The 13,794-nt window shown below is 37.4% G+C and overlaps 1 protein-coding gene across 29 annotated transcripts in view; it reads left to right on the top strand.

Annotated features, from left to right (window-relative positions):
- LOC114299609 (uncharacterized) overlaps positions 1-13,794 on the top strand; it is a 34,496-nt gene that overhangs the window by 14,255 nt on the left and 6,447 nt on the right. For 20 of the 29 annotated variants that reach the window (XM_082886994.1, XM_082886999.1, XM_082886997.1 and 17 more), the window contains 3 exons: positions 3,982-4,172; positions 7,985-8,181; positions 13,375-13,454. The gene's annotated coding sequence lies outside the window, so the exon portion shown is untranslated. Of the gene's footprint in view, positions 1-3,981; positions 4,227-7,984; positions 8,924-9,440; positions 9,916-13,374; positions 13,455-13,794 lie in introns of those variants that run through there. The other 9 variants (XM_082887001.1, XM_082886991.1, XM_082886980.1 and 6 more) reach the window with 5 other exon arrangements.

Consider the following 13,794-nt stretch of genomic DNA (forward strand, 5'->3'; position numbering starts at 1 on the left):
ACGTTGAAACTAGTCAACAAAAAATGTAAAATTACTTAGGAAAATCACATTCCTTGTGCCATGAGGTGAAAATCATGAACAGGGCAAATTGTGAATAGTCACAGCCCACATGTCAGGACATTAAAATCACTACCTAGCATATGAATTTACTTTCCTTGTTTGAAGGGCGTAAATGTTGTCACATATGATTTTCTTCATCAATCAAATAGCTGGCACAAAAATAACATTAGTTGCCTTCTTAGTTTCCGAATTATGCAGGATGTGTTTTCTGACAAAGTGCATTTACCTCATTTGTCTTCTTTGTTTTAGAAAACTATCCGACGTATAACTCAAATTTGGAACTATATGTTTGTATCAATTGACAAGAAGTTAGGAATTGGGTATTTTTGAATGGGGTTCCGACACCTTTCTGATGTGTTACCAATCACAACTAGGAAGATTCTATATTATTGGGTTATGTTTTTGTTTCAGTTTAAGAAATAAAACAGTCAATTTACGAGAAATGGTCTTTTTTCTCACCCTTCTTCTGGGATTTAGCATTCCCTGAGCAAAATGTACAGTTTTGTCTTTTGTCATTAATCAGTACTTGAACTACTAGTGACTCCATGCAAATATGAAGTTATCATTGAAAGACAGAATACAGCATTCAGTTTCTGGAGTTCAAAGGAATCCTTAACAACTATAGTCATATGTAATCATAGTTAGATGAGGTGGTCTTGAGGCTTTTCTAGGGTTTACATTTACTTTTTTGATATCTAATGATTAGAGAGCTGTTTGTGAATATTGGCTTGTTTTCTTCATTATATTTGACAGTGGTTTTTCTTTGTCTTTACTTGTAAGAGGACTCATTGTCCTCATCTTGTAACCTCACTTTCTTTATCAATAAATTCTGTTTTTGTTGTTGATTAAAAAAAAAAAAAAAAAAATTACATTAGATGGTGTACTCCTGCTTCCTTTCTGTAAGGGTTGAAAATGGTGGGAATGTTCCTTTTTGGGTAGATACTTGGCTTGGGGATTCTTCTTTTGATGTTTTGTTCCCACATTTGTACCATTTGGTCTGTTTTCATAATGCTCCATCGCATATATGGTGCTTTCCCAATTGGCACCAATTTCATGAAATTTCAATTTTTTTATAGAAATATTAATGATCGTGAATTGATTGAGTTGGCAACTTGGCATCCTTGTTGAGCATCCTTGAAGGTTTCTCCTTCAGACCTTATGTCAATGATAAATGGGTTTGGTCACTTAATTCTTCGGGGATCTTCTCAAGCAAATAATTTTTCAACAAGATCATTGGTAATCACAATGCTCGTCCTTTTCTCCATCATTCTAGGATTTGAAACAATTTGAAATGAAGCAAATTGTCAAGGTTTTTGTGTGGAGTTTGGCTCACAAGAGTCTTATGACCAATTACATATTTCAAAAAAGAAGACCCAATTGCGATCTTCGCCCTCAATGGTGTATTGTATGTAGCAGGGATGAGAAATCATTGGATCCCTTGTTTTTGCATTGTCCTTGGCCTTGTCTATATGGCACTGGTTATTCCAAGTGGCGGATATGTGTTGGGTGGCTTCATCTTCTTGCTCTCAATTGCTTTTGATAGACTTTAGAGCTTTTGGTACCAAATAAGTAGCATAGACATGGACACGGGACATGATACGGACACGGATGCGCGACACATCAATTTTCAAAAAGTGCAGGACAGGACACACTTGGGACAAGTTAAAATTTTATATTTTTACAAATTTATTGTATGTCATATATGTAAGTTAATACAAATTACATTAAAAAGCTGTATATTTCATAACTTAAACATCAAGATATCATTCACTTAACAATTACATTCTAAGTAATGCAAAACAATTATAGAATATTGTATGCACATGATGTATTAAGATTATAAATGTTTCAAAACATATTTACAGTTCATAAATTGTGTTTAAAAGTATGCAGAATATTGTTATTATTAAGAGATTCATCATATAAGATGTGCTCGAAGGATTGAAGTAGTGTCGCCAAAGTGTTCGTGAAGTGTCAGTAAAATGTCCAGTATTATGAATTTGATGTTTTAACTAGGACACATTGAAGAAGTGTTGGACATGCTTTTAGGAGTGTCCAAAGAGTGTTGGTGTTGGACACGGGGTATCGGACATGACATGCTTTCTCTACAGAAGTTCCCGTGCTTCTTAGGGTACCAACATGAAAACTTGGCTTTGTGGAATTGTCTTTTGTTCATGGGTATTTGGTTGGAGTGCAATATGCTAGAATCTTTCTGGACAAATTGAAGGACATTGATTCTCTTTGGGATAGAGTGTTTTTTATCCTCATTTGGGGCTTTGCTTTCTTTTCCTTTAAAGGGGATTCAATTATTTTAGTTTTTTTAGAATCAGTGGGCATTATGTCATTTGTAGTCTATAACCTTGATGAGTTTTGCTCTTTTTATTTATTTTTATCTTTTTTTGGTGGACTTCTTGTTTCCCACTTTCTTGTAATTTTGTTTATTTATGCTTTTTATTATATTATTTTTGTTTCTGATAAAAAAAAGATCCTGTAATAGTCATTTTGATAAACACTCCCCATTTGATTTACTGAAGTTAGTTCCTGACAAAAATATTCGTGTTTTATTGAGTTACCTCACTTTTAACTTACAACTAGTTGCAAGGAAAATTTTTCTAGGAACACTCTCCATTAGTTTAAAGGGAATTTAATTCTTGTCACAAAAGTAGTGCTTTAGTGAGTGACCTAAGACCTTAGTTTCAACTTATTGCTAATGATACGATATGCTTCAAAGAAATCTTTTCCAGGTACATTGAGTGTTCTGTTAATGTAAGAAAGTTTTTGTTAGATTGAGTGGGAGATTTTCTACTACCTTTGTTAAGGACATAGAGAAGCACATGTACAATACTAGTTTCTTGTTGATATTCTTCCTTTCTTTTTTAGAAAGTGAAATTTTATTGCAATGGTTGGGTTAAGAATTTTTGTAGACCATATTTTGATCATGCATATCTAGGTGTTACATGATTGGCCCTTTAATCTTATTGTGTCTTAAATGCTTCTGGTGTCTGGAACTGTCCACTTGCTTGTAATATTTCGTCAATAAATTCTTGTAGAATTCAATTACCGTCCATCTTCATCTAATAATTTTGATGTGTTAGCATCGTGTAATTCAAAAAAGGTGGAGAAAACAAATGCGGTCGAGTGTAAGGAATAGGAGAAGGTGTATTCCGAAGGTTTGCACAACCTGGGGGATGTGAATGAAAGGAAAATGATGAGCACCCCTTCAAGGGAGGAGACTTTAGATGGGCTTGTCCTTTCTCAAAGTGTGGCTTCTAAAGATGTGTGTTCTACTCCTAGAGAAAAGGAAATCAAGGATGAACTAAAAGAAATATGGATTGCATTCTTTGTTCTAGAGATGAGACCAAGAGGAAGCTCGACAAGAAGATTCTTAATCTAAAGCTTGCATGGGCAAAATCCTTTGCTAAATTGTCTACCAATCCTGAGAACTTTATTGTGAAATTGCAAGAAAATGTGTGATAGTGGTTTTCTTTCTTTTTATGTTTTGTTTTTGTGTCTAGCTTCTCGGGTTGTGAGAAGTGTGTTTTGTGCCCATTCTTTTGGGTTGTGAGTGGCTTGTTTCTTGGTGGTTTGGGTTTGGTGTCTCGTGTTAATTGAGTGTCCTTTGTGCCTATTCCTCTCGGATTGTGAGGGGCTTTCCTTTCTAGGTTAGATCCTTTGTGTGTGCCTCTGTAGCAAGGTGGCCTCTTGGTAGTGTTTTGAGTTCCGTTGTATATTCTTCTTTTTTGGGTACTTTCTTTTTTGGTAGTAAAAGCTTACTAAACAAAGGGTTGTGGCTGCTCATTGCAAAGTACAATCCTATCATTAATAAGTACAAATCTATTTGCAACTGGCTTGATTAGAACCATGGGGCGCCAAAGAGGTTGACCTTTGAAATTGACCCATGTTCTGTATTCTCATTTGTAGCCATTGTTCCTTGGGTTGTTTAGTGCTCTCAAGAAGTTGAGGCTTTGGCCTAGAAAATGGATCCCAATTAAAAGAGGGCGGCAAGTAGAAGAGCAGGAGAAGGTGGCGAAGCAAAAAAGTGAAACAAATTGCATCACTCGTGGCAGATTCCATGAATCAAAGGAAAAAAGCTTTTAGAGTACCAAAACGTGGTAATAGCCTCTATACTTTAAAGGTGCTTTTTGCATTTAATATTATTGATTTGGTAATACGATCGTTATTGGTATTTGTTTGAATTTGTTTTGTTCTGTCTGTTGAAATAATATTCTTTTCTATGTTGTAAGGATTCCTGACTAAAAATAGTGGAAGTGTCTATATTTTATCAAATACAGGACTTTATATGATATACTAAGTTGCACATCCATTCTTACATCAACATAAAACATATGGAGATCAACAGGATGTGAAGTTTCAAGGCTAAGGTTTTTTCACCATCGTAATGAGCTTGAATGTTAGCAGAGTCTAATATGTTCCTGTCTTAGAATGAGATGTATTTGGATATTAGATAATTTATCGATATAAAATTTGATTATGTTAGTGCCGGAAAAATTCCAGTGGAATCAGGGATTTGAATGAGCTTCAGATGGTACTTCTGCAATATCACATAATATTGAAAAAAGGGATCAGGCATTATGCTAGTCTTGACAAATATTAAATGCCGACTAACTTCTTGGTAGGATAATTCTAGATTCTGGTTTGATTGAGTGGGCAGTTGAATTGTTGTTTAACAAAACTTTATTTCTTCTTTTGAAGTTTGTTAGAATTTCCCATCTTTACCTTCACCTACTCCACTACACACTCCACTTCACCTACCTCTACTCCACTACACACTCCACTTCACCTAACCCACTATCACCTCCACTACACCTACTACCACATTTTCTTCTATATATAGATTGTATAGGAATTGTAATTAATGTATCTTGTAATCTATCAATCAAGACATCAATCAATAATACATCAATATCTACATGGTATCAGAGCTATAGGTTAAGCTCTTGGTGCTCTTCGCCTTCTGGCGGGCGGCAACTTTGCCTTAACCGCCCGCCAGACCTCAACCAATTGAAACCTCCAACACATACCTCCTCTCCAACCACCTTTACTCAATTCAAAAATCTCTGCTGGCACTGTTACTGCCTACTACTTGTCTTCTCAAGGGCCAACACATGATGAGATTGACTTTGAGTTTTTGGGAAACCTTAGTGGTGACCCTTACATTGTTCATACTAATGTGTTCACTCAAGGGAAAGGAAATAGAGAGCAACAGTTCTATCTCTGGTTTGACCCTACCAGAAATTTTCACACCTACTCCATTGTCTGGACCTCCCAGCAAATCATTTTCTTGGTGGATAACACTCCCATAAGGGTATTCAAGAATGGTGAATCAATTGGTGTCCCTTTCCCTAAAAACCAACCCATGAAGATCTACTCTAGCCTCTGGAATGCTGATGACTGGGCCACGAGAGGCGGGCTAGTGAAAGCTGACTGTACAAAAGCACCATTCACAGCATACTACTGGGGCTTCAATGTCCAAACCTGTACTGGTTCTTGCACTCCTTGCCTTTGTGATTGTCCTCCTCCTCTCTCCCTTCTCAAGATTGCTCCTGGCTTGGCAAATCTTTCTGTTACAGACTGTGGAGGAGATGACCCAGATCTCAAAGAGGAGACGGAAAAGCAGTTTGTGGATCTGTTGACAGAGGAGATGGAACTGCAGGAGACAGTGAATGAAGAGCATGCTCACCATATGAACATTACCTTTGCAGAAGCAAGAAGGGTAGCTTCCCAGTATCAGAGGGGGGCAGAAAAATGCAATGCTGCCACAGAGACTTGTGCCCAAGTTTGTCATCTTGTTAAAGCAAACAAATTCACTCTCTCTCTCTCATCTTTCCACTTTCAAACCCACAATCCTTTTTTTAATCAACTCACTCCCTCACTTTCTTTAAACCCCTCTTTCCCTCACATGGGCTTGTCCCCTCTCTCTCCTCCGTTTGATTTCAAAATCCATTATTTTTATTTATTTTCTCCAAACCACTTTCCTTATTTCCCCATCTTTCATTTTGATTTCAAATATATTTTTATTATTTCTTTCTTTATTTTTCTTTCACATTTTTTTAATCTTTTTCAAATTCCATTCATACCATATAGCTTTGCACACCAAACCATAATTTATTCATCTCAGGGATCAACCCCGATCACAATTTTACACACACAAAAAAAAAAAAAAAAAAAAAAAAAAAAAAAAAACAACAAACCAAAACACAACACCAAAAGATTTGTTTTCTTTTCTGCAGACGGCCACCCACCGACCTCACTTCTTCGCCTATTCCGCCGGTCTTTTCTTCTTGCCACCGTCCTGGGCAGTCCTTGCCGGTGCTGCCTCCGTGTTTCCCACTCCACTGGGCACGATCACTACTCCCTGCTCCTCCACTGCAGCATATGGCGGCCCTCCAAATCGGAACATCACGGTGGCCTTCCGTTTCAGCTCCTTATTTTCTGCCTTTAGCACACTTATCTCTGCTCGCGCATCCTTATACATGCGTTGGAGCAGAGCCAGCTGGGAGTTTAACTGTTGCACCTCATTTGTCCTGCTCTGCAGCCGATGCGACAAGTTTGTGACCGCAGTCATGGTTTCCACACATGACTTCAGAGTATACTGATTGGCCTCAATATCCGACTGCACTGCCATTCTTTGCTCCACCGACCGCATCGGAAAGTTCAACGGAGCAAACTCCGGGGCGCTTGGTTGAGTTTCCAGTGCCACCGCACCAGTTCTCTCTCTCGTTGACTCGTTGAGGTCGGGAAAGAGGGTGAGCAGCCCGCGGGAGGACGATGAAGCCATTTTCTAGGCAACAGAGTGTTACACAGTATCTCTCTCAGAAATCTCTCTCAGAAAACAGAGTGTTACAGAATCTCTCTCAGAAATCTCTCTCAGAATATCTCTCGCAGTTTTTTTGTTGCCTCAGCCTCAGCCTCCGTCTTATAGCCGAGGCAGCCACGCGCATCGCGCGCCTCTTACCACCAGCCGACAACACGGGCGCGCAAGCCAAGGCGCCCACGTGCCTCGCCATCATGTCCGGCACACCTTTTGATGAATTGGGCACGCCTTTTGATGGCACGCCTTTTGAAAAATTGGGCACACCTTTTAAGGGTGCAACTTGTACAAGGGTCCAACAAGACTCTGTAAACTGTCCCGACATTGATTCCGGTTAGCTCATTCATGGGTCCGACAAGACTCTGTAAACTGTCCCGACATTAATTTCGGTTAGTTCCTTTATGGGTCCGACAAGACTCTTTTTTTATTTGGCAGAAAGCAAAAATGAAGTTTTGACCAAATTTCATTATGGATCAGATTAGACAAATTGAACATTGTGGTGAAAAATGTTTACCCATTGAGAAGTTAGGTGAGCCAGATTACCTATAGATGTGTCACGTAACCCCACTCATAAAGTGGAATGTCATAAGTTCAATAAAAGTTCCTCTGGGATAAAATGAACTGAAGGCAACATAGCATTTAGACTTAACTTGAACTTTTTGGAAATCGTGCTATGCCTAGGGTCATCAAAATAACTGGCATTTTTTATTATACACCGTTTTCTTCATAAGGAACCAAAATGGTAATAGTGACATAAATGCTCCCACTGATTCCTTTTGAGTGCTTGGACATGAAAATCAATCAAATTGTCAAGGAGTGATTCCCTTGACCTTGTGAAGAAGCCTTGCAGCACAATTGCTGCAGCAAAATCTTCTTAATAAAATGTAGAAAGTGATTTTTTTAATTTATTTTTTTACTTTTATAGCTGAATTGTTTCCATGAAACCGATGCATTAGGTTTATTCAATAGGGGAAATATTGTTTTCATCAAAGGTCAATGAAAGCTGTGTGAACTTAAATCGCACCATTTGATTTCTTTGGTTTAATATGAATTGGTAGCACCTGATTGAAAACTGGCATTGGATCTTTGCAGAAAGAATCGTCAATGCAGGAAAGCTTACATGTGAACTGGGTCACAAAGTAAAGCTAGTGTTTCAATTCTGGCGAACTCATACCCAGTACACATTCTTGGTCCTCCTCGAATGCCACAAAGCAGTAAGGGGCTGGTGGTTGCTGCTCAAAGCGTGTTGGATTGATCTTTGATGGATTTGGGAAAATCGTCTCATCCATGTGAGTCATGCTTGCTGCCCATACCACCTGTTTATCAGAAATTTGTGTTACTTCTAGCTCTTATTTTATTTACATTACACACATTTGTTCTGGTAATTAATCTACAATTATGGAAATATTAGCAATATTTACACATACTTGCCACCCTTTTGGTATTGGATATCTTCCAAATTCTGTATCTTTGAGGACCCTTCTGAAGGAACAGAACCCAGGAGGGGTTATCCTTAGAGTCTCCATTGCTACTTTCCAAATGTACTTCATCTTGCTAAGATCATCCCATGTGAGAAGCTCCCCCAGGGTGTTGCTTTTAGCAATCTTCTCTTGTTCTGCAATCTCAAAACAGATAATTTTTCAGTATGTTCTATTTTCTAGTATGCTTCTAACTTTTCAGTTCTTAAATCTTTCTCATGAATCATGATGAGGGAGCCAGTTGGGGGCATACAACATAAATGGATGGTTCATTGGCTAAAAGCCTGATCAAGAAGGTAAGGAGGATGGAGGATGTGTCATATCCTCCAATCATTATAATGACCACACTGTCCTCAATCTCCTCATCAGACAGTAGAGCTGAATTGTCTTCATTGTGGATACCAAGCAAGCAAGTGATGAGATCTTGATGAGGGGAAGCACCATTTTTTTTCCAAGGCTACCCTCTTCTCACTTATAAGGTCCATGACTATGGTTTTCATTTTTTCCCTTGGTCGGAGGCTATGGTTGAAGCGTATGAAAGGCAAATTCACTGGTACTGACAGCATTCCTTCAATCCTGTTTTGAAACAAACCTCTTAGTGCATCTCTTCTTGCTCCTCGTTCTATTCTAAATATGAGTGAACAAATAATGTTGAATGTGAGGGTCTTCATCAAAGGCATCACCTATATTATCAACAAATTGTTTCATACTATTAATGCAAGGAGGAAAAATTAATAGGTTAACATGTCTAAGGTCCAATGGAAATTGTCATTTCTCCATGTGTATATGTGGTTGGTTTTGTAGATTCTCAAATAGCTACTAGCCAAACAGAAACCTCATGTGCGTCTCTTGTTCCACTCATGACGTCATGATTTGCTTTTGCAAAGAAAGAATGAACTTCATTTCATTATAATTTTATTGACTAGTTACTATGGATTTAAATCTAGAGTTTTGAAATTTACATCAGTAGTTGCAACATACCTTGACCTCATTTTTGCCTAACCAATGCATCTCCATGTGTTTTCTAACTTCTTCATCCATTGTCCCAACATACTGCTTTAATGCTTCAGGCTTCAAAAAGGATACAAGTGCTCCTTATTCACTTGTGATCTTCGCCACTCAACTCCAGTATATTTTTCTCACCACAGACTCACCTCATTGATGCTGGTTGGAAAACATCGTGCTGTCACACGTGTATATAAATTTGTTTGCAAGCCTGTCCATGGAGAAAAACTGTAGGAGTTCCAGAGAGGCTGAGTTTGGAGTTGGGACTGTACTTTCTTATTCTTTCATGGAACCATGCCTCACCCTTGTTTGCTCGCATGGCATGTAGAAGGCTGAGGCTATGGCTTATGATGGGTAATCCCATGGAACCTGGTGGGAGCTTGTTGGAAGTTTTCTTGGTTAGGAAGAGGAAGATAGGAGTAAGTGAAAGTAGCAAACTCAGATAGTTAACAATTCCATGGCTCGTGGGGAGAGAGAGTGGTATATTGGTTTTGAAACTTTAAGTTGGTGGAAGACTATACATATATGGGCGATTTTGAGGTAATAAGGACAACCCTTCTTTTACCTAAACAAATGAGAGAGATTGACCCTTGTTGTCTTTGTAGTTACAATCTTGCTTTGTCATTTTCTTTTTGTAGATACTTGTTGTCTTTGTAGTTACAATCTTGCTTGTCATTTTCTTTTTGTTTTCTTTAATTGATGATGTTGATATGAATAGATGTCGTCAATATTTGTTGGGCATATAAGCTATATAATGGAGTAGCTTGGACATTTCCATAGTGATTAAAGCATTGCCTTTTAAAAAGGACCTGCAATGTTTTCCGTAGTTAATGATGTTGATATGAATAGATGTTGTTGTCAATATTCGCTGGACATATAAACTACAAAGGAGTTGCTTGGACATTTCCATAGTGACTAAAGCACTTCCTTCCAAAAGGGGCTCTATTTCCAGTGAGCAGCAACAAAGGTCCAAACTTAATTATAAAACTATTTGTACACTACAATTTGTTATGTACATTAAAACAAGAGCCATAGTTAAAATGCCATTTATCACCCTGTCAACTGGCATTTTTTCCCTGGTGACTTATGTTTTTTTGAGGTATTTTAAAGTTTTGCAAAAAAGAAGAAGAAGAAGAAGAAAAGGAAAAGCATTGGTGGCAAATGACAATAACGACACATTATCTTTTTATTGTGCAACGAGACGAGACGACAATTATTGTGATTTGAAATTTTTTCCCTCGCACCATCTCTTCATTTCACATCATCACCTTTTCCACCTCTCATTGCTTTCTCTCTCCCTGCCATTTCTCTCTCTTACCCTTTTTTACACCGATAATTTTGATAATATAGGAATTGATGATAAAATGATGTTGTTCATCTTGCTCTTGAAGATTTTTGACTGAAAAATAGGTTTTCCAAAATTTTTTTGGGGTGCTTAATATGTCGTTAAGCAATTGAAGCTTCTTTCTGGTTTTTGTTTTTGGAGTCTTTGAAATTTAGTAAGGCTTGTTTAGCTGATAGGCTGAGAAATAGGCTTTTTTCAACTGAAAATGTGAAGTCCTTGGGACATTTTGTCAAAGAAAAAAAATAGTGAGTCTTAAGATCTTTACTTGGTCGTTTTAAAAGTCAATTCTCCATTCCCTAACAGTGAGTGATTATAAGTGGGTTTTCATTTTATACCGTTGGTCCAAAGTAGAAACTTCATTTGTGTTTTGAAGTTTTAAAAAACCTTTCTTAGTTGTCGTTTGAGTAGAAGGGAGAAAGACAAATGATGGGGGGGAGAGAGAAAAACTGTTGAAAAGGAGAGATGATGAAGAGAACATGTGGAGAGAGAGTAAAAGGTGAATGATGGTTGAGCTAAGCCCTAGAGGAGTAACCAGTCAGAGGAAAGGGTCTTAATTTATATTGAACAGATGCACCACATACAAGTTAAAACAAAAAGTATTGCGGTATGTCATCCTTCCCTAAAATGGAACTTTCATGCTGGAGCAAGAACTAGCATGAAAATCAATCTAGACCTAAAGCAGACTCGAGGGCTCTTGCTATTGATAGGAATGAACCTATTTCTTTTTGACTAGGTGTGCAGATTGTTGGTTGCATCGAGTATGTTGTGGTTAGTTAGGCTTAGTTTACTTTGTAATGAATGCAATGCTAACAAGGGGAACTGAAGATTTCCTTGGTACTTCAGTACTACGACAATAGTTGTTGTACTATTAAACAAAAATAGTTGTTGTACTATTAAGATTAAGTGGTTGTACAATAGAATACTGTTGGCCTTGACCTTAGCTAAGTTTTCAAAGTTGAACAGCTCGTCCTTTATAGAATTTGAACACTTTCTTCAACCAAAAATACAACCCTGATATGTATCCTTCCTTATGAGTGGAAATCCAATCCCGTTTTGTCTTTTTTTGTGTGAAAAGCATCCAAATATATAAACATAGATTTAAACTTTGTGCATTTTTTCTAACCTTTGTTTGAAAGTGCATAGTTTCTCCTCCTAAAATGGGGCATCACTTGTACCACTTTACTAAATCAAGAGAAGTGCTTTTTGATAGTAGAGCTACAAGAAATTTCTTTCTTTAACTTAACCTCGGATGGTTGCCGATAGAATGACTGTGAGATTGGTGGAATGCAGATTCCAGACTAGTATCTAGTTGTTGTCATCTAGAGCAGTATAAGTTCTAAACAATGTGTTGGGCATAGTAATTGCACAGGTGGACCCTCCAGGTTCCCCAACCTAAGCTCACTTCAAATGAACCACAATCTCTTCTTTGTCCTTGACCACTCCTTACAACTCATGCAACAATTCATTTTTGTACTCTTGTGGTATTAGTAGTCAATCACATTCCAATAGAGAGCAAATGGCCAAATTTTCTTTTTTTTCTTTTTTTTTTTTTTTGATTGGCATTGGGATGTTCGGATCACAGCCTGACTAATCTCCAAGGGCACACAGGCCCTAGGCAAGGAGTTTCCTACAAATGCACTGCAGTTAATTCAAGGGTTTACCCCCAGTCTGATGACCCCAAGGAATTGTTAGCACCTGAGAGATTTCAATACTTGAATCTTGGAGGGAGCACACCCCCAAGACTTAAGGCCTTGCCACCAGGCTAACCCCTTGGGGTTGCCAAATATTTTTACTATAGGTCACAAAGATGCATGAAAACAAACATAAGACATTGTTAATGACAAATTATTTTGGACAAAAGCTCCATTGCAATGCAAAAAGTAAAATTACACAAGAGTACACTTATCCCCTTTATTCTCTCTTCATTTAGCACACATTAGACCTTTATTTAGAGTAACAATTTCGATATTGCAAAGCAAGACAATTAGTTGGAAACATTTGGCCGCACACAAATGACATCCAAGTAAGGTGGAGCTCATTTTGATATTTCTTCTCTATTTCCTGTCGCTACATTTATGGATCCATGCACCCCATTTCACAGTGCCTCCAACGTTTCAAGTTGGTTTGTCAAATTTTCAATGTATTTTTTTCGGTGAATCACATAACTGAACTGACACCCAACTAGCTCTGCCAATGATTTAGCAACTTTTCATCCAACGGAAACTGGAATATCTGAAGACAAATATTGAATAAGCGACATGTGAAAATTGTTGAGAGTATTATTGTTACTAAAAACAAGAAAAACTTGTGTGTGGATCAACTGCTTACACTTGAAACCTTTGGATTGATTTTTTTTTTTTGTTTTTTGATTGGCACCGGGTTTGATATAATTGTATGATGATAAATTATTGTATGGGATTAGTTTTGTTGATTTAATAAGGCCTTATTGCCTTGATTTACAAGTTTAATATTATGGTATGCTAACGGTCACATTTTAAAGAAAAAGAGGATCTTTCAGCCCTTTTTGCAATAAGAGTAAACAAACAAGGAGTGCAACTATATGATCTTGTCGTTCTTATACTATTCTTGTAGAGCTTATAATACTTCTCATATAGCAAAAAGGTGTTTGAAAAGTCTTGTGTGTTTTGTTTTAGTTTGACAGATTGAGGAACACTGCTGGAAGCTTGTGACATACATGAACTGTTTTATGGAGAATGTCTACACCTACAATTTGGTATGAGCATACTTTGACATTGAAATTGTGCTAAGTTTGTTTTTGTTTCTGAGAATAATTTGGGTAAATTTTTACTTGTCTTGCATAAATTCTTATTTATGTTATGTGATGCAGTACTTGCATAAAACATATGTACTTATTCTCCAACACGAACCAAACAATGCATATGAAACCAATTTGACAGAAGTGTGCCGCTAGAATTTGCACTACTGTGCTGCTAGAATCTCATTATTGGGAGATCTATCATTTTCTTGATTTTTAATTTTATCCGTCTACTAGTGTATTTTTGCTTAGAAGTAATTATTTTGTCATGATTATATTAAAAGCTGATTTTGTTTTT

The sequence above is a fragment of the Camellia sinensis genome, chromosome 9 (genome assembly GCF_055761805.1).
Source record: "Camellia sinensis isolate YWXY chromosome 9, ASM5576180v1, whole genome shotgun sequence".
Lineage (NCBI taxonomy): Eukaryota > Viridiplantae > Streptophyta > Magnoliopsida > Ericales > Theaceae > Camellia > Camellia sinensis.